The 20,066-nt window shown below is 39.6% G+C and overlaps 9 non-coding genes across 9 annotated transcripts; all 9 read left to right on the plus strand.

Annotated features, from left to right (window-relative positions):
• The first annotated feature begins 398 nt into the window (after window positions 1-398).
• LOC146700553 (U2 spliceosomal RNA) lies at window positions 399-589 on the plus strand. Its single transcript, XR_014922698.1, has one exon. It is a non-coding gene; the product is annotated as a U2 spliceosomal RNA (small nuclear RNA).
• Window positions 590-1,436: 847 nt separating this feature from the next.
• Window positions 1,437-1,519, plus strand: trnal-uaa (transfer RNA leucine (anticodon UAA)). Its single transcript has one exon. It is a non-coding gene; the product is annotated as a tRNA-Leu (tRNA).
• Window positions 1,520-7,423: 5,904 nt separating this feature from the next.
• Window positions 7,424-7,614, plus strand: LOC146700555 (U2 spliceosomal RNA). Its single transcript, XR_014922699.1, has one exon. It is a non-coding gene; the product is annotated as a U2 spliceosomal RNA (small nuclear RNA).
• Window positions 7,615-8,457: 843 nt separating this feature from the next.
• Window positions 8,458-8,540, plus strand: trnal-uaa (transfer RNA leucine (anticodon UAA)). Its single transcript has one exon. It is a non-coding gene; the product is annotated as a tRNA-Leu (tRNA).
• Window positions 8,541-9,752: 1,212 nt separating this feature from the next.
• On the plus strand, window positions 9,753-9,835 carry trnal-uaa (transfer RNA leucine (anticodon UAA)). The gene has a single exon. It is a non-coding gene; the product is annotated as a tRNA-Leu (tRNA).
• A 4,611-nt stretch (window positions 9,836-14,446) lies between these two features.
• Window positions 14,447-14,637, plus strand: LOC146700558 (U2 spliceosomal RNA). The gene has a single exon (XR_014922700.1). It is a non-coding gene; the product is annotated as a U2 spliceosomal RNA (small nuclear RNA).
• A 1,124-nt stretch (window positions 14,638-15,761) lies between these two features.
• LOC146700559 (U2 spliceosomal RNA) lies at window positions 15,762-15,952 on the plus strand. Its single transcript, XR_014922701.1, has one exon. It is a non-coding gene; the product is annotated as a U2 spliceosomal RNA (small nuclear RNA).
• An 847-nt stretch (window positions 15,953-16,799) lies between these two features.
• Window positions 16,800-16,882, plus strand: trnal-uaa (transfer RNA leucine (anticodon UAA)). Its single transcript has one exon. It is a non-coding gene; the product is annotated as a tRNA-Leu (tRNA).
• A 1,212-nt stretch (window positions 16,883-18,094) lies between these two features.
• Window positions 18,095-18,177, plus strand: trnal-uaa (transfer RNA leucine (anticodon UAA)). Its single transcript has one exon. It is a non-coding gene; the product is annotated as a tRNA-Leu (tRNA).
• Window positions 18,178-20,066: the final 1,889 nt, after the last annotated feature.

Consider the following 20,066-nt stretch of genomic DNA (forward strand, 5'->3'; position numbering starts at 1 on the left):
TCATTTCAACGCACGATACTGGTATTATAATTCTTTCATCTTGTAATTATCATATTATGAAAACAATTATAACGCCAAGAAAGTTATAAAAATGAATTTAAGACGCTCCGTCTTAACGACCGCTGATTGGACTGCAGACGACCACGTGATTTTGAATCTCATTAACCGGCACGCGCTGACCGGCGTTTCAGAAACTAAAGTGTCGTTATATATGTGGCGCCGTTTATAAACTGAAACATGCCGACCATAGTTATATTGTGATTTTCGGAGGTAAAACGTCAGTAAAACATCGACCTGTCCTCTACCATTTGTTAGAAGGCGACTGTGTTCTTCATTGTAACCATGAGTTAGAGTTGCAGTAAGCAGAATGAGTCGTTTCTGTCGTGCCATATGTGGGTATCGCTTCTCGGCCTTTTGGCTAAGATCAAGTGTAGTATCTGTTCTTATCAGTTTAATATCTGATACGTCCCCTATCCGGGGACCATATATTAAATTGATTTTTGGAACAGGGAGATGGAATAGGGGCTTGCTCCGTCCACTCCACGCATCGACCTGGTATTGCAGTATTTCCAGGAACGGTGCACTCCCTGAAGCTGTGAAAAAGAAGTGTAATTTGATTCAACATTTTCTGTAAAGAAATTTGTTATACGCTAGATATATGCGTGCGTGTGGATATGTGGACATTGCCTTCGTGTAATCTTCGAAGGTTAGTCAGGCTGAAATGTTGCGACTTAATATTTGTGAATGAGTTACATTTAACTATTACGAGAATTACTAAATCCTGCCACTTGGACTGACACGTGGACACACACTTTCTATGGGAAATCAAAAAAATATGTAGTTTTGAACTGCAGTTACATTATTCTGGCTCGAATCCTGCAGTTACCTCTGTTGTCCACTAGAGACCGATAGAAGTCTTTAAAAACCGGAGGCTGCCATCTACAAGGACTCATGTTGATTATAGGTTTAACTCTTCTCTTTCTCTACATACTGCAGCTTCCTGTCCTCTGTGGCTGTAAATTACATCGTTTGAAAAAAAAAAAAAACCCCCACAATTTTTTCTTGGCTTCTTTAGCTAAAATCACCTGTATTGTCTGTTGTTTCCATTTGTGGATGGTTAATAGTGCAGAAGATTGTTTTTCTGTTTTCAGGATTACATGAAAACATTTTGGAACAGATCATTTTTGTATATAATAAATCTTAGGATAGTATTGGTTTTGATGATTTATAAAACAGCTGTGTGCCGTAGCCCTGGTAGTGTGGATCCTTAGTGTGTAAAGAGTAGATAACTCATGTAATATGTGTGAATGAAAATCCATGGACTTTATAAGAGTCCTCCATTTATGGCTATGATCCTAACAAACAAGAATAATATGTTTCTTTCTCCTACCAATCTTCCTGTTTCCTAAAGGAACACGCATACACAATATATATGCGCCAGGATGGCCGAGTGGTTAAGGCGTTGGACTTAAGTTCCAATGAGCGGATGCTCTCGTGGGTTCAAACCCCACTCCTGGTATAATTTGGAGCCTCATGACTGGTAAACTGAAATGTATCTATGGGAGCAACAATGATCAATAGGAGTTTTTAGGAATTTGCTGTGAGCAATATCCCCCCACCCAGTCACCCCCAAAAAAGCTGGGATGTAAGACAAGAAAGACAAATGAGAGGTCTGTGCCAAGGTCCTACATATAACATGTACAGTAAGACTGAGAGGGGGTCTCAGTCTTACTGTACATGTTATATGTAGAACCGTTGGCTTGTGCAATTAGGGAAAGCCCAGACATAACAGGAATACAGTTACCGGGAGGAGAAACATTAAAAATTTAACAGTATGCGGACGACACAATGCTGTACCTGGCTGATGATAAAAGTGTAACAGAATCAATATACTTGTCAAATAAACAAGTATAAGTCAATGTATAAATACCTGGGAAGATGGGCGGGCAGGAGAGAGGCAATTTGTGAATATCAATTATGTGGAGGGCCAATGGAGGTCTTGGGTATTTCCTTTGGGAATACAGAGGGGGATGCTATCTTTAATTGGGGAAAGATTTTGAAGAAGATGCGTATAAAATTGGGGCTATGGAACAAGAGGAAGCTTACCATTTTGGGAAAGGTGCTAGTTATCAAAGCTGATATCCTACCAGGCCTTCTCCACCTTGCTTACATCTTCCCAATTCCATGTGTGTTGAGGTTTATATGAAAAATGTTTAAGTTTATGTGGGGAGGGATTATGAATATGTGAAAAGGGGGATGATGTACCAAGAGATAAGGTAGGGGGGAAGGAATGTGCCATGCATCCCTCTGAAGTTGGACATGATTTTTTGCAGTAATGTATGCAAATTGCTAAAGGAAGCATATATACACAAGTGCCAAGCTTTAATCTGTTTCTGGTTGTCTTTACCTCTGCGGTTTTTGATTGAATGGGATAATAAGGTCCCCAAAGCTGAGGATAGACCAACTTATTACCGTCAAATGGACAGATGGAGAAAGAAAAATAAGGAATGTAAAGATGTAATAATAATTATAAATCATAGACTTCTGTATAGAACCTTGGTGCAAAAGTATAAGACTGGGGTTTTGATCAGGGAGGCGGAAATGTGGGAAAGGGTGCAGGATAAAGAACTGAATAATAGATGTAAGGATTTTAATTAGCTCTTAATGCATAAGAGATTACCAGTAAGGGCTACTATGTATGCACATGATTTGGCAAAGCGTAAATATATGCACCAGGATGGCTGAGTGTTTAAGGCGTTGGACTTAAGTTACAATGAGCGGATGCTCTCGTGGGTTCAAACCCCACTCCTGGTACAATTTGGAGCCTCGTGTGTGGTAAACTGGATGGAATCTATGAGAGCAACAGATATGGTTTTTAGGTATTTGATGTGAGCAATATCTTTCCCACAAAAAAAAGCTGTGATGCTGAACCCAAAGGGAAAATTGTTAAATGGTTAATGGAAAAAGTGAATAAAATAACTACCTTGAAATTGGGAGGTGTCACCTCTCTGAAAGGCAGTTGAACACTTTTCAATGTAAAACTAATATTAACCAGGGATGTTTCTGTGAAATCATAATTTCTTTTTCTTTTCTTTTTTTCATTTTTTTTTAAAATGTCTTGTATTAAACCGCTGTTTTCTTTCTTGTGTTAATGCCATTCCTTTTCACTCTGGGAACAATGGGAAGTCACTTATCTGGGCAGAGCTGAGTGACATTTAAAGGTAATGCTGCATCTGCTGCACACGAGCTTCTTAAAGTAGATACAGTGTGGCTCGCTTGTCCTGACACAACGTGTAAACAGGAAGTCTGCTGACATTTGTTCAACTTCAAGAAGTTAAATACCGAGAACCTTAACCACTCACTATTTCTATTTTTGGCAAAGCAGCCATATGTAATTGCACTTTTCAAGAATTTTATTTATCTTGCCAAAAAGTGATGACACTGTATTTTGTGACACATTGCATGTATTTTCTCACAGCAGTATAACGGACTACAGACCTATTAGGTTAAATGTTTCTTTATCCCAGCATGTACAGTAGCTGTTGGATTGTTTTGAAGCAAACCCTTTCCCCCAGCAGCTTTGCCCATATTTCCTTACAATGTGGGACACTGTGCCATTTTTTTTAGTTGCCTAAAGCTGGAGGTCAAGTTGACCAATCGGCCAAAACAAATGTATTTCTCTTCTCTAAAATAAGATAAGATAAGACTATTGATCCCACAGCGGGGAAATTTTTGCGTTACCTCAGCTCAGGTACAGATAGCAGCAGGAAAATACAAAAATACAAATAAAATACAAACAAATACAAAATAAGTAAGATAATACAATATATACCAGGGGTGTCAAACTCAAATACACAGTGGGCCAAAATTCAAAACTGGAACAAAGTCGCGGGCTAATGTTAATATTTATTGAAAAACAAAATCTTCAGATTCTCAGATATAAGAATGAATCTTTTCTTATGGACTCAAGCAAGTTTTGCTGAAAAACTGAATATGGAACAAGCAAAGCTTAATACTAAACAATATATATATTAGCTGTATAATACCAGTAGGCCAGCTCTAATAGTAATTTGGTATGGCTTCGCGGGCCAAATGTAATTAGGCTGCGGTCCAAATTTGGCCCGCGGGCCAGAGTTTGACACCTGTGATATATACAGTGGTAGCATACACAGTATGTGATTATGGATATGGTTGTAGAAACATGCAAGACATAAATTTAACTATTTTACCGCTACTATTAATTTGTAAGTAATAGATATCTATAAGTATAGACATGTACATGCACACTACACACACATGTGTACTGTAATTCATTATTATCAGGATGTCCAAAAAACTCACTGAAAAGCCTTCAGCTAATCCAAAATGCTGCAGCAAGAGTCCTGACAGGGACTAGAAAGAGAGAGCAGATTTCTCCTGTTTTGGCTTCCCTTCATTGGCTTCCTGTTAAATCCAGAATTGAATTCAAAATCTTGCTCCTCACATACAAGGTCTTAAATAATCAGGCCCCATCTTATCTTAATGACCTTGTAGTACCATATCACCCTATTAGAGCACTTCGCTCTCGCTCTGCAGGCCTACTTGTTGTTCCTAGAGTATTTAAAAGTAGAATGGGAGGGAGAGCCTTCAGTTTTCAGACCCCTCTTCTGTGGAACCAGCTTCCAGTTTGGATTCGGGAGACAGACACTATCTCTAATTTTAAGATTAGGCTTAAAACTTTCCTTTTTGCTAAAGCATATAGTTAGGGCTGGACCAGGTGACCCTGAATCCTCTCTTAGTTATGCTGCAATAGATGTAGGCTGCCGAGGGATTCCCATGATGCACTGAGTTTTTCCTTTCCAGTCACCTTTCTCACTCACTATGTGTGAATTGACCTCTCTGCATTGAATCATATCTGTTATTAATCTCTGTCTCTCTTCCACAGCATGTCTTTTATCCTGTCTTCCTTCTCTCACCCCAACTGGTCGCAGCAGATGGCCGCCCCTCCCTGAGCCTGGTTCTGCCGGAGGTTTCTTCCTGTTAAAAGGGAGTTTTTCCTTCCCACTGTCGCCAAAGTGCTTGCTCATAGGGGGTCATATGATTGTTGGGTTTTTCTCTGTATCTATGAAGCGCCTTGAGGCGACTTTTGTTGTGATATGGCGCTTTATAAATAAAATTGAATTGAAAATTGAATTGAATTGAATGTACACACTAAATATACATATGTATACATACACATATACCTGCACACGTCCATACATATAAAAAGATGCATTATGCATGAAGTGTGACAGTGTATGTCCACAATGTCCAGTGACTTATGATTTTGTGATTGAGGAGTTATAGAGTCTAACTGCTGTTGGGATGAATGATCTGCGAGAGCGCTTCTTCCTGCAGTGAGGCTGTTTCACTCTCTGACTAAAAGAGCTGCTCAGCACACAGACTCATGCAGAGGGTGATGTGGGTTGTTCATGATGGATGTCAGCGTTACTAATATCCTCCTCTTGCCCACTGCCTCCACAGACTCCAGAGGACATCCCAGCACAGAGCTAGAGCTCCGCACCAGTTTGTCAAACCTGCTCCTGTCCCTGTCCGTGCATCTGCTCCCCCAGCAGGCCATTGCATAGAAAAGGGCAGATGCTACCACGGTATCATAGAATGTCCTTAAGAGAGTCCTGCAGACTCCAAAGGACCTTAGTCTCCTGGAGAAGTCAAAAAACATTTTCCTCACAGTGCTCCCAGACTGTTCTAGGTGAGAGAGGGATCGGTGTAAAAGGTAGATGACAGCGTCATCCACCCCGATTCCAGATCGGTAGGTGAACTGCAGGGGGTCGATCGCTGAGCTCACCAGTGGGCAAAAGTGGTGCAGAACGAGCCTTTCCATGGTCTTCATCAGATGAGAAGTCGAGGCCACAGGCTTGAGGTTGTTTGGCTCCTTGGGGTGTGCGATTTTTGGCATCGGAACCATGCAGGAAGTCTTCCACGGTTCAGGACCCCTCTCCAGACTCAGGCTCAGGTTGAAGATGTACAGGACCACCTGACACAGCTGGTCTGCACAGTCCCTGAGCAATCTGGAGCAGATTCCATTCGAACCTGCTGCCTTCCTTGCCTTTGTCCTCTTGAGCTGACTTAAATATATATTTTAACCAAGATGGTGCCTTGTCTCTACATCACCCAGTTTTCTTCTAAATGGGACTGCAATCTTAAGAATTGTAAATGCTTCAAGAGCAGTTTAGATGTCTGATTCTTTTGGTGTAAGTGTAGCTTTTGTTAGTTTAAGGTGGTTAAACTGGCTTTGTTTTTGAAGTGTTTAAAAAATAGCTGGCAATAGTTCTATTTAATGTTTTTATTAAATGTCACACCATCACACCACAATCTTAAGACGTCTTGCGGTCTACGGCTTAGGGTGGCTTGTATTCTATTACTTCGTATAAAGTAAACACTGCCCCCTAAGAGAACCTTTTAAAGGTAGGTGTGGTCAAACCAACTCTTTATGAACAGTGCCTTTTATTTCATTCTGACATTTAACCCTAGTTTCAATTGTCGATGTCGTACTGTTTTGTTAATCCTAATTGTTTTTGTTTGTTTATTTTTTGTGTGTTTTCTAACCTAAGGGTGTTTTGCTAACTGCTAAACAAGCTAAAGTGTAAAAAAAATTATTCGCTTTTCTTTTGTTTGTTTGTTATGTTTTTTTGTTTGTTTTTTAAAAAAAGAAATAGCACTGGGGTTAGTTCGTTAAAGTAATACAAATGCAGAAAAGATAAACAGATACATTCAACCTCCCTCCAGCTGCAAGTTTTCTCAGACTTTCTCATTTCACACCAAAGTTACAAAAATGCATAAATAATTGTAACTTATTTAAGCTAGTTTTGTATGTCCACTTCCATGGTTAGAAACTGCTGCAAATCCAGTGTCAGTACTCTACAGTAGATTACTGTGGTCTAGAGTAGACTTTGTGCAGTTTTCTGTCTGTACACCTGAGGGCGGAAGTGTGTCTTTGTGAAACCTTAAACAATCATAGACGTGTTTATTTGATTTTCGTCGTTTCATTTCAACGCACGATACTGGTATTATAATTCTTTCATCTTGTAATTATCATATTATGAAAACAATTATAACGCCAAGAAAGTTATAAAAATGAATTTAAGACGCTCCGTCTTAACGACCGCTGATTGGACTGCAGACGACCACGTGATTTTGAATCTCATTAACCGGCACGCGCTGACCGGCGTTTCAGAAACTAAAGTGTCGTTATATATGTGGCGCCGTTTATAAACTGAAACATGCCGACCATAGTTATATTGTGATTTTCGGAGGTAAAACGTCAGTAAAACATCGACCTGTCCTCTACCATTTGTTAGAAGGCGACTGTGTTCTTCATTGTAACCATGAGTTAGAGTTGCAGTAAGCAGAATGAGTCGTTTCTGTCGTGCCATATGTGGGTATCGCTTCTCGGCCTTTTGGCTAAGATCAAGTGTAGTATCTGTTCTTATCAGTTTAATATCTGATACGTCCCCTATCCGGGGACCATATATTAAATTGATTTTTGGAACAGGGAGATGGAATAGGGGCTTGCTCCGTCCACTCCACGCATCGACCTGGTATTGCAGTATTTCCAGGAACGGTGCACTCCCTGAAGCTGTGAAAAAGAAGTGTAATTTGATTCAACATTTTCTGTAAAGAAATTTGTTATACGTTAGATATATGCGTACGTGTGGATATGTGGACATTGCCTTCGTGTAATCTTCGAAGGTTAGTCAGGCTGAAATGTTGCGACTTAATATTTGTGAATGAGTTACATTTAACTATTACGAGAATTACTAAATCCTGCCACTTGGACTGACACGTGGACACACACTTTCTATGGGAAATCAAAAAAATATGTAGTTTTGAACTGCAGTTACATTATTCTGGCTCGAATCCTGCAGTTACCTCTGTTGTCCACTAGAGACCGATAGAAGTCTTTAAAAACCGGAGGCTGCCATCTACAAGGACTCATGTTGATTATAGGTTTAACTCTTCTCTTTCTCTACATACTGCAGCTTCCTGTCCTCTGTGGCTGTAAATTACATCGTTTGAAAAAAAAAAACCCCACAATTTTTTCTTGGCTTCTTTAGCTAAAATCACCTGTATTGTCTGTTGTTTCCATTTGTGGATGGTTAATAGTGCAGAAGATTGTTTTTCTGTTTTCAGGATTACATGAAAACATTTTGGAACAGATCATTTTTGTATATAATAAATCTTAGGATAGTATTGGTTTTGATGATTTATAAAACAGCTGTGTGCCGTAGCCCTGGTAGTGTGGATCCTTAGTGTGTAAAGAGTAGATAACTCATGTAATATGTGTGAATGAAAATCCATGGACTTTATAAGAGTCCTCCATTTATGGCTATGATCCTAACAAACAAGAATAATACGTTTCTTTCTCCTACCAATCTTCCTGTTTCCTAAAGGAATACACATACACAATATATATGCGCCAGGATGGCCGAGTGGTTAAGGCGTTGGACTTAAGTTCCAATGAGCGGATGCTCTCGTGGGTTCAAACCCCACTCCTGGTATAATTTGGAGCCTCATGACTGGTAAACTGAAATGTATCTATGGGAGCAACAATGATCAATAGGAGTTTTTAGGAATTTGCTGTGAGCAATATCCCCCCACCCAGTCACCCCCAAAAAAGCTGGGATGTAAGACAAGAAAGACAAATGAGAGGTCTGTGCCAAGGTTGCCCCCTCTCAGTCTTACTGTACATGTTATATGTAGAACCGTTGGCTTGTGCAATTAGGGAAAGCCCAGACATAACAGGAATACAGTTACCGGGAGGAGAAACATTAAAAATTTAACAGTATGCGGACGACACAATGCTGTACCTGGCTGATGATAAAAGTGTAACAGAATCAATAAGAGTTATACAGGAGTTTTTGAAGGCTGCGGGGCCTCAAATAAACAAGTATAAGTCAATGTATAAATACCTGGGAAGATGGGCGGGCAGGAGAGAGGCAATTTGTGAATATCAATTATGTGGAGGGCCAATGGAGGTCTTGGGTATTTCCTTTGGGAATACAGAGGGGGATGCTATCTTTAATTGGGGAAAGATTTTGAAGAAGATGCGTATAAAATTGGGGCTATGGAACAAGAGGAAGCTTACCATTTTGGGAAAGGTGCTAGTTATCAAAGCTGATATCCTACCAGGCCTTCTCCACCTTGCTTACATCTTCCCAATTCCATGTGTGTTGAGGTTTATATGAAAAATGTTTAAGTTTATGTGGGGAGGGATTATGAATATGTGAAAAGGGGGATGATGTACCAAGAGATAAGGTAGGGGGGAAGGAATGTGCCATGCATCCCTCTGAAGTTGGACATGATTTTTTGCAGTAATGTATGCAAATTGCTAAAGGAAGCAGATATACACAAGTGCCAAGCTTTAATCTGTTTCTGGTTGTCTTTACCTCTGCGGTTTTTGATTGAATGGGATAATAAGGTCCCCAAAGCTGAGGATAGACCAACTTATTACCGTCAAATGGACAGATGGAGAAAGAAAAATAAGGAATGTAAAGATGTAATAATAATTATAAATCATAGACTTCTGTATAGAACCTTGGTGCAAAAGTATAAGACTGGGGTTTTGATCAGGGAGGCGGAAATGTGGGAAAGGGTGCAGGATAAAGAACTGAATAATAGATGTAAGGATTTTAATTAGCTCTTAATGCATAAGAGATTACCAGTAAGGGCTACTATGTATGCACATGATTTGGCAAAACGTAAATATATACACCAGGATGGCTGAGTGGTTAAGGCGTTGGACTTAAGTTTCAATGAGCGGATGCTCTCGTGGGTTCAAACCCCACTCCTGGTACAATTTAGAGCCTCATGTGTGGTAAACTGGATGGAATCTATGAGAGCAACAGATATGGTTTTTAGGTATTTGATGTGAGCAATATCTTTCCCACAAAAAAAAGCTGTGATGCTGAACCCAAAGGGAAAATTGTTAAATGGTTAATGGAAAAAGTGAATAAAATAACTACCTTGAAATTGGGAGGTGTCACCTCTCTGAAAGGCAGTTGAACACTTTTCAATGTAAAACTAATATTAACCAGGGATGTTTCTGCGAAATCATAATTTCTTTTTCTTTTCTTTTTTTCATTTTTTTTAAAAAATGTCTTGTATTAAACCGCTGTTTTCTTTCTTGTGTTAATGCCATTCCTTTTCACTCTGGGAACAATGGGAAGTCACTTATCTGGGCAGAGCTGAGTGACATTTAAAGGTAATGCTGCATCTGCTGCACATGAGCTTCTTAAAGTAGATACAGTGTGGCTCGCTTGTCCTGACACAACGTGTAAACAGGAAGTCTACTGACATTTGTTCAACTTCAAGAAGTTAAATACCGAGAACCTTAACCACTCACTATTTCTATTTTTGGCAAAGCAGCCATATGTAATTGCACTTTTCAAGAATTTTATTTATCTTGCCAAAAAGTGATGACACTGTATTTTGTGACACATTGCATGTATTTTCTCACAGCAGTATAACAGACTACAGACCTATTATGTTAAATGTTTCTTTATCCCAGCATGTACAGTAGTTGTTGGATTGTTTTGAAGCAAACCCTTTCCCCCAGCAGCTTTGCCCATATTTCCTTACAATGTGGGACACTGTGCCATTTTTTTCAGTTGCCTAAAGCTGGAGGTCAAGTTGAGAAATCGGCCAAAACAAATGTATTTCTCTTCTCTAAAATAAGATAAGATAAGATAAGACTATTGATCCCACAGCGGGGAAATTTTTGCGTTACCTCAGCTCAGGTACAGATAGCAGCAGGAAAATACAAAAATACAAATAAAATACAAACAAATACAAAATAAGTAAGATAATACAATATATACCAGGGGTGTCAAACTCAAATACACAGTGGGCCAAAATTCAAAACTGGAACAAAGTCGCGGGCTAATGTTAATATTTATTGAAAAACAAAATCTTCAGATTCTCAGATATAAGAATGAATCTTTTCTTATGGACTCAAACAAGTTTTGCTGAAAAACTGAATATGGAACAAGCAAAGCTTAATACTAAACAATATATATATTAGCTGTATAATACCAGTAGGCCAGCTCTAATAGTAATTTGGTATGGCTTCGCGGGCCAAATGTAATTAGGCTGCGGGCCAAATTTGGCCCGCGGGCCAGAGTTTGACACCTGTGATATATACAGTGGTAGCATACACAGTATGTGATTATGGATATGGTTGTAGAAACATGCAAGACATAAATTTAACTATTTTACCGCTACTATTAATTTGTAAGTAATAGATATCTATAAGTATAGACATGTACATGCACACTACACACACATGTGTACTGTAATTCATTATTATCAGGATGTCCAAAAAACTCACTGAAAAGCCTTCAGCTAATCCAAAATGCTGCAGCAAGAGTCCTGACAGGGACTAGAAAGAGAGAGCAGATTTCTCCTGTTTTGGCTTCCCTTCATTGGCTTCCTGTTAAATCCAGAATTGAATTCAAAATCTTGCTCCTCACATACAAGGTCTTAAATAATCAGGCCCCATCTTATCTTAATGACCTTGTAGTACCATATCACCCTATTAGAGCACTTCGCTCTCGCTCTGCAGGCCTACTTGTTGTTCCTAGAGTATTTAAAAGTAGAATGGGAGGGAGAGCCTTCAGTTTTCAGGCCCCTCTTCTGTGGAACCAGCTTCCAGTTTGGATTCGGGAGACAGACACTATCTCTACTTTTAAGATTAGGCTTAAAACTTTCCTTTTTGCTAAAGCATATAGTTAGGGCTGGACCAGGTGACCCTGAATCCTCCCTTAGTTATGCTGCAATAGATGTAGGCTGCCGAGGGATTCCCATGATGCACTGAGTTTTTCCTTTCCAGTCACCTTTCTCACTCACTATGTGTGAATTGACCTCTCTGCATTGAATCATATCTGTTATCAATCTCTGTCTCTCTTCCACAGCATGTCTTTTATCCTGTCTTCCTTCTCTCACCCCAACCGGTCGCAGCAGATGGCCGCCCCTCCCTGAGCCTGGTTCTGCCGGAGGTTTCTTCCTGTTAAAAGGGAGTTTTTCCTTCCCACTGTCGCCAAAGTGCTTGCTCATAGGGGGTCATATGATTGTTGGGTTTTTCTCTGTATCTATGAAGCGCCTTGAGGCGACTTTTGTTGTGATATGGCGCTTTATAAATAAAATTGAATTGAAAATTGAATTGAATTGAATGTACACACTAAATATACATATGTATACATACACATATACCTGCACACGTCCATACATATAAAAAGATGCATTATGCATGAAGTGTGACAGTGTATGTCCACAATGTCCAGTGACTTATGATTTTGTGATTGAGGAGTTATAGAGTCTAACTGCTGTTGGGATGAATGATCTGCGAGAGCGCTTCTTCCTGCAGTGAGGCTGTTTCACTCTCTGACTAAAAGAGCTGCTCAGCACACAGACTCATGCAGAGGGTGATGTGGGTTGTTCATGATGGATGTCAGCGTTACTAATATCCTCCTCTTGCCCACTGCCTCCACAGACTCCAGAGGACATCCCAGCACAGAGCTAGAGCTCCGCACCAGTTTGTCAAACCTGCTCCTGTCCCTGTCCGTGCATCTGCTCCCCCAGCAGGCCATTGCATAGAAAAGGGCAGATGCTACCACGGTATCATAGAATGTCCTTAAGAGAGTCCTGCAGACTCCAAAGGACCTTAGTCTCCTGGAGAAGTCAAAAAACATTTTCCTCACAGTGCTCCCAGACTGTTCTAGGTGAGAGAGGGATCAGTGTAAAAGGTAGATGACAGCGTCATCCACCCCGATTCCAGATCGGTAGGTGAACTGCAGGGGGTCGATCGCTGAGCTCACCAGTGGGCAAAAGTGGTGCAGAACGAGCCTTTCCATGGTCTTCATCAGATGAGAAGTCGAGGCCACAGGCTTGAGGTTGTTTGGCTCCTTGGGGTGTGCGATTTTTGGCATCGGAACCATGCAGGAAGTCTTCCACGGTTCAGGACCCCTCTCCAGACTCAGGCTCAGGTTGAAGATGTACAGGACCACCTGACACAGCTGGTCTGCACAGTCCCTGAGCAATCTGGAGCAGATTCCATTCGAACCTGCTGCCTTCCTTGCCTTTGTCCTCTTGAGCTGACTTATATATTTTAACCAAGATGGTGCCTTGTCTCTACATCACCCAGTTTTCTTCTAAATGGGACTGCAATCTTAAGAATTGTAAATGCTTCAAGAGCAGTTTAGATGTCTGATTCTTTTGGTGTAAGTGTAGCTTTTGTTAGTTTAAGGTGGTTAAACTGGCTTTGTTTTTGAAGTGTTTAAAAAATAGCTGGCAATAGTTCTATTTAATGTTTTTATTAAATGTCACACCATCACACCACAATCTTAAGACGTCTTGCGGTCTACGGCTTAGGGTGGCTTGTATTCTATTACTTCGTATAAAGTAAACACTGCCCCCTAAGAGAACCTTTTAAAGGTAGGTGTGGTCAAACCAACTCTTTATGAACAGTGCCTTTTATTTCATTCTGACATTTAACCCTAGTTTCAATTGTCGATGTCGTACTGTTTTGTTAATCCTAATTGTTTTTGTTTGTTTATTTTTTGTGTGTTTTCTAACCTAAGGGTGTTTTGCTAACTGCTAAACAAGCTAAAGTGTAAAAAAAATTATTCGCTTTTCTTTTGTTTGTTTGTTATGTTTTTTTGTTTGTTTTTTAAAAAAAGAAATAGCACTGGGGTTAGTTCGTTAAAGTAATACAAATGCAGAAAAGATAAACAGATACATTCAACCTCCCTCCAGCTGCAAGTTTTCTCAGACTTTCTCATTTCACACCAAAGTTACAAAAATGCATAAATAATTGTAACTTATTTAAGCTAGTTTTGTATGTCCACTTCCATGGTTAGAAACTGCTGCAAATCCAGTGTCAGTACTCTACAGTAGATTACTGTGGTCTAGAGTAGACTTTGTGCAGTTTTCTGTCTGTACACCTGAGGGCGGAAGTGTGTCTTTGTGAAACCTTAAACAATCATAGACGTGTTTATTTGATTTTCGTCGTTTCATTTCAACGCACGATACTGGTATTATAATTCTTTCATCTTGTAATTATCATATTATGAAAACAATTATAACGCCAAGAAAGTTATAAAAATGAATTTAAGACGCTCCGTCTTAACGACCGCTGATTGGACTGCAGACGACCACGTGATTTTGAATCTCATTAACCGGCACGCGCTGACCGGCGTTTCAGAAACTAAAGTGTCGTTATATATGTGGCGCCGTTTATAAACTGAAACATGCCGACCATAGTTATATTGTGATTTTCGGAGGTAAAACGTCAGTAAAACATCGACCTGTCCTCTACCATTTGTTAGAAGGCGACTGTGTTCTTCATTGTAACCATGAGTTAGAGTTGCAGTAAGCAGAATGAGTCGTTTCTGTCGTGCCATATGTGGGTATCGCTTCTCGGCCTTTTGGCTAAGATCAAGTGTAGTATCTGTTCTTATCAGTTTAATATCTGATACGTCCCCTATCCGGGGACCATATATTAAATTGATTTTTGGAACAGGGAGATGGAATAGGGGCTTGCTCCGTCCACTCCACGCATCGACCTGGTATTGCAGTATTTCCAGGAACGGTGCACTCCCTGAAGCTGTGAAAAAGAAGTGTAATTTGATTCAACAGTTTCTGTAAAGAAATTTGTTATACGTTAGATATATGCGTGCGTGTGGATATGTGGACATTGCCTTCGTGTAATCTTCGAAGGTTAGTCAGGCTGAAATGTTGCGACTTAATATTTGTGAATGAGTTACATTTAACTATTACGAGAATTACTAAATCCTGCCACTTGGACTGACACGTGGACACACACTTTCTATGGGAAATCAAAAAAATATGTAGTTTTGAACTGCAGTTACATTATTCTGGCTCGAATCCTGCAGTTACCTCTGTTGTCCACTAGAGACCGATAGAAGTCTTTAAAAACCGGAGGCTGCCATCTACAAGGACTCATGTTGATTATAGGTTTAACTCTTCTCTTTCTCTACATACTGCAGCTTCCTGTCCTCTGTGGCTGTAAATTACATCGTTTGAAAAAAAAAAAACCCCCCCACAATTTTTTCTTGGCTTCTTTAGCTAAAATCACCTGTATTGTCTGTTGTTTCCATTTGTGGATGGTTAATAGTGCAGAAGATTGTTTTTCTGTTTTCAGGATTACATGAAAACATTTTGGAACAGATCATTTTTGTATATGCAGTAGATTACTGTGGTCTAGAGTAGACTTTGTGCAGTTTTCTGTCTGTACACCTGAGGGCGGAAGTGTGTCTTTGTGAAACCTTAAACAATCATAGACGTGTTTATTTGATTTTCGTCGTTTCATTTCAACGCACGATACTGGTATTATAATTCTTTCATCTTGTAATTATCATATTATGAAAACAATTATAACGCCAAGAAAGTTATAAAAATGAATTTAAGACGCTCCGTCTTAACGACCGCTGATTGGACTGCAGACGACCACGTGATTTTGAATCTCATTAACCGGCACGCGCTGACCGGCGTTTCAGAAACTAAAGTGTCGTTATATATGTGGCGCCGTTTATAAACTGAAACATGCCGACCATAGTTATATTGTGATTTTCGGAGGTAAAACGTCAGTAAAACATCGACCTGTCCTCTACCATTTGTTAGAAGGCGACTGTGTTCTTCATTGTAACCATGAGTTAGAGTTGCAGTAAGCAGAATGAGTCGTTTCTGTCGTGCCATATGTGGGTATCGCTTCTCGGCCTTTTGGCTAAGATCAAGTGTAGTATCTGTTCTTATCAGTTTAATATCTGATACGTCCCCTATCCGGGGACCATATATTAAATTGATTTTTGGAACAGGGAGATGGAATAGGGGCTTGCTCCGTCCACTCCACGCATCGACCTGGTATTGCAGTATTTCCAGGAACGGTGCACTCCCTGAAGCTGTGAAAAAGAAGTGTAATTTGATTCAACAGTTTCTGTAAAGAAATTTGTTATACGTTAGATATATGCGTGCGTGTGGATATGTGGACATTGCCTTCGTGTAATCTTCGAAGGTTAGTCAGGCTGAAATGTTGCGACTTAATATTTGTGAATGAGTTACATTTAACTATTACGAGAATTACTAAATCCTGCCACTTGGACTGACACGTGGACACACACTTTCTATGGGAAATCAAAAAAATATGTAGTTTTGAACTGCAGTTACATTATTCTGGCTCGAATCCTGCAGTTACCTCTGTTGTCCACTAGAGACCGATAGAAGTCTTTAAAAACCGGAGGCTGCCATCTACAAGGACTCATGTTGATTATAGGTTTAACTCTTCTCTTTCTCTACATACTGCAGCTTCCTGTCCTCTGTGGCTGTAAATTACATCGTTTGAAAAAAAAAAAACCCCCCCACAATTTTTTCTTGGCTTCTTTAGCTAAAATCACCTGTATTGTCTGTTGTTTCCATTTGTGGATGGTTAATAGTGCAGAAGATTGTTTTTCTGTTTTCAGGATTACATGAAAACATTTTGGAACAGATCATTTTTGTATATAATAAATCTTAGGATAGTATTGGTTTTGATGATTTATAAAACAGCTGTGTGCCGTAGCCCTGGTAGTGTGGATCCTTAGTGTGTAAAGAGTAGATAACTCATGTAATATGTGTGAATGAAAATCCATGGACTTTATAAGAGTCCTCCATTTATGGCTATGATCCTAACAAACAAGAATAATACGTTTCTTTCTCCTACCAATCTTCCTGTTTCCTAAAGGAATACACATACACAATATATATGCGCCAGGATGGCCGAGTGGTTAAGGCGTTGGACTTAAGTTCCAATGAGCGGATGCTCTCGTGGGTTCAAACCCCACTCCTGGTATAATTTGGAGCCTCATGACTGGTAAACTGAAATGTATCTATGGGAGCAACAATGATCAATAGGAGTTTTTAGGAATTTGCTGTGAGCAATATCCCCCCACCCAGTCACCCCCAAAAAAGCTGGGATGTAAGACAAGAAAGACAAATGAGAGGTCTGTGCCAAGGTTGCCCCCTCTCAGTCTTACTGTACATGTTATATGTAGAACCGTTGGCTTGTGCAATTAGGGAAAGCCCAGACATAACAGGAATACAGTTACCGGGAGGAGAAACATTAAAAATTTAACAGTATGCGGACGACACAATGCTGTACCTGGCTGATGATAAAAGTGTAACAGAATCAATAAGAGTTATACAGGAGTTTTTGAAGGCTGCGGGGCCTCAAATAAACAAGTATAAGTCAATGTATAAATACCTGGGAAGATGGGCGGGCAGGAGAGAGGCAATTTGTGAATATCAATTATGTGGAGGGCCAATGGAGGTCTTGGGTATTTCCTTTGGGAATACAGAGGGGGATGCTATCTTTAATTGGGGAAAGATTTTGAAGAAGATGCGTATAAAATTGGGGCTATGGAACAAGAGGAAGCTTACCATTTTGGGAAAGGTGCTAGTTATCAAAGCTGATATCCTACCAGGCCTTCTCCACCTTGCTTACATCTTCCCAATTCCATGTGTGTTGAGGTTTATATGAAAAATGTTTAAGTTTATGTGGGGAGGGATTATGAATATGTGAAAAGGGGGATGATGTACCAAGAGATAAGGTAGGGGGGAAGGAATGTGCCATGCATCCCTCTGAAGTTGGACATGATTTTTTGCAGTAATGTATGCAAATTGCTAAAGGAAGCAGATATACACAAGTGCCAAGCTTTAATCTGTTTCTGGTTGTCTTTACCTCTGCGGTTTTTGATTGAATGGGATAATAAGGTCCCCAAAGCTGAGGATAGACCAACTTATTACCGTCAAATGGACAGATGGAGAAAGAAAAATAAGGAATGTAAAGATGTAATAATAATTATAAATCATAGACTTCTGTATAGAACCTTGGTGCAAAAGTATAAGACTGGGGTTTTGATCAGGGAGGCGGAAATGTGGGAAAGGGTGCAGGATAAAGAACTGAATAATAGATGTAAGGATTTTAATTAGCTCTTAATGCATAAGAGATTACCAGTAAGGGCTACTATGTATGCACATGATTTGGCAAAACGTAAATATATACACCAGGATGGCTGAGTGGTTAAGGCGTTGGACTTAAGTTTCAATGAGCGGATGCTCTCGTGGGTTCAAACCCCACTCCTGGTACAATTTAGAGCCTCATGTGTGGTAAACTGGATGGAATCTATGAGAGCAACAGATATGGTTTTTAGGTATTTGATGTGAGCAATATCTTTCCCACAAAAAAAAGCTGTGATGCTGAACCCAAAGGGAAAATTGTTAAATGGTTAATGGAAAAAGTGAATAAAATAACTACCTTGAAATTGGGAGGTGTCACCTCTCTGAAAGGCAGTTGAACACTTTTCAATGTAAAACTAATATTAACCAGGGATGTTTCTGCGAAATCATAATTTCTTTTTCTTTTCTTTTTTTCATTTTTTTTAAAAAATGTCTTGTATTAAACCGCTGTTTTCTTTCTTGTGTTAATGCCATTCCTTTTCACTCTGGGAACAATGGGAAGTCACTTATCTGGGCAGAGCTGAGTGACATTTAAAGGTAATGCTGCATCTGCTGCACATGAGCTTCTTAAAGTAGATACAGTGTGGCTCGCTTGTCCTGACACAACGTGTAAACAGGAAGTCTACTGACATTTGTTCAACTTCAAGAAGTTAAATACCGAGAACCTTAACCACTCACTATTTCTATTTTTGGCAAAGCAGCCATATGTAATTGCACTTTTCAAGAATTTTATTTATCTTGCCAAAAAGTGATGACACTGTATTTTGTGACACATTGCATGTATTTTCTCACAGCAGTATAACAGACTACAGACCTATTATGTTAAATGTTTCTTTATCCCAGCATGTACAGTAGTTGTTGGATTGTTTTGAAGCAAACCCTTTCCCCCAGCAGCTTTGCCCATATTTCCTTACAATGTGGGACACTGTGCCATTTTTTTCAGTTGCCTAAAGCTGGAGGTCAAGTTGAGAAATCGGCCAAAACAAATGTATTTCTCTTCTCTAAAATAAGATAAGATAAGATAAGACTATTGATCCCACAGCGGGGAAATTTTTGCGTTACCTCAGCTCAGGTACAGATAGCAGCAGGAAAATACAAAAATACAAATAAAATACAAACAAATACAAAATAAGTAAGATAATACAATATATACCAGGGGTGTCAAACTCAAATACACAGTGGGCCAAAATTCAAAACTGGAACAAAGTCGCGGGCTAATGTTAATATTTATTGAAAAACAAAATCTTCAGATTCTCAGATATAAGAATGAATCTTTTCTTATGGACTCAAACAAGTTTTGCTGAAAAACTGAATATGGAACAAGCAAAGCTTAATACTAAACAATATATATATTAGCTGTATAATACCAGTAGGCCAGCTCTAATAGTAATTTGGTATGGCTTCGCGGGCCAAATGTAATTAGGCTGCGGGCCAAATTTGGCCCGCGGGCCAGAGTTTGACACCTGTGATATATACAGTGGTAGCATACACAGTATGTGATTATGGATATGGTTGTAGAAACATGCAAGACATAAATTTAACTATTTTACCGCTACTATTAATTTGTAAGTAATAGATATCTATAAGTATAGACATGTACATGCACACTACACACACATGTGTACTGTAATTCATTATTATCAGGATGTCCAAAAAACTCACTGAAAAGCCTTCAGCTAATCCAAAATGCTGCAGCAAGAGTCCTGACAGGGACTAGAAAGAGAGAGCAGATTTCTCCTGTTTTGGCTTCCCTTCATTGGCTTCCTGTTAAATCCAGAATTGAATTCAAAATCTTGCTCCTCACATACAAGGTCTTAAATAATCAGGCCCCATCTTATCTTAATGACCTTGTAGTACCATATCACCCTATTAGAGCACTTCGCTCTCGCTCTGCAGGCCTACTTGTTGTTCCTAGAGTATTTAAAAGTAGAATGGGAGGGAGAGCCTTCAGTTTTCAGGCCCCTCTTCTGTGGAACCAGCTTCCAGTTTGGATTCGGGAGACAGACACTATCTCTACT

This window comes from Copadichromis virginalis, linkage group LG10 (genome assembly GCF_057382275.1).
Source record: "Copadichromis virginalis isolate Kocher_CV1m ecotype Utaka linkage group LG10, C_Virginalis_male_GT1.1, whole genome shotgun sequence".
Taxonomy (NCBI): domain Eukaryota; kingdom Metazoa; phylum Chordata; class Actinopteri; order Cichliformes; family Cichlidae; genus Copadichromis; species Copadichromis virginalis.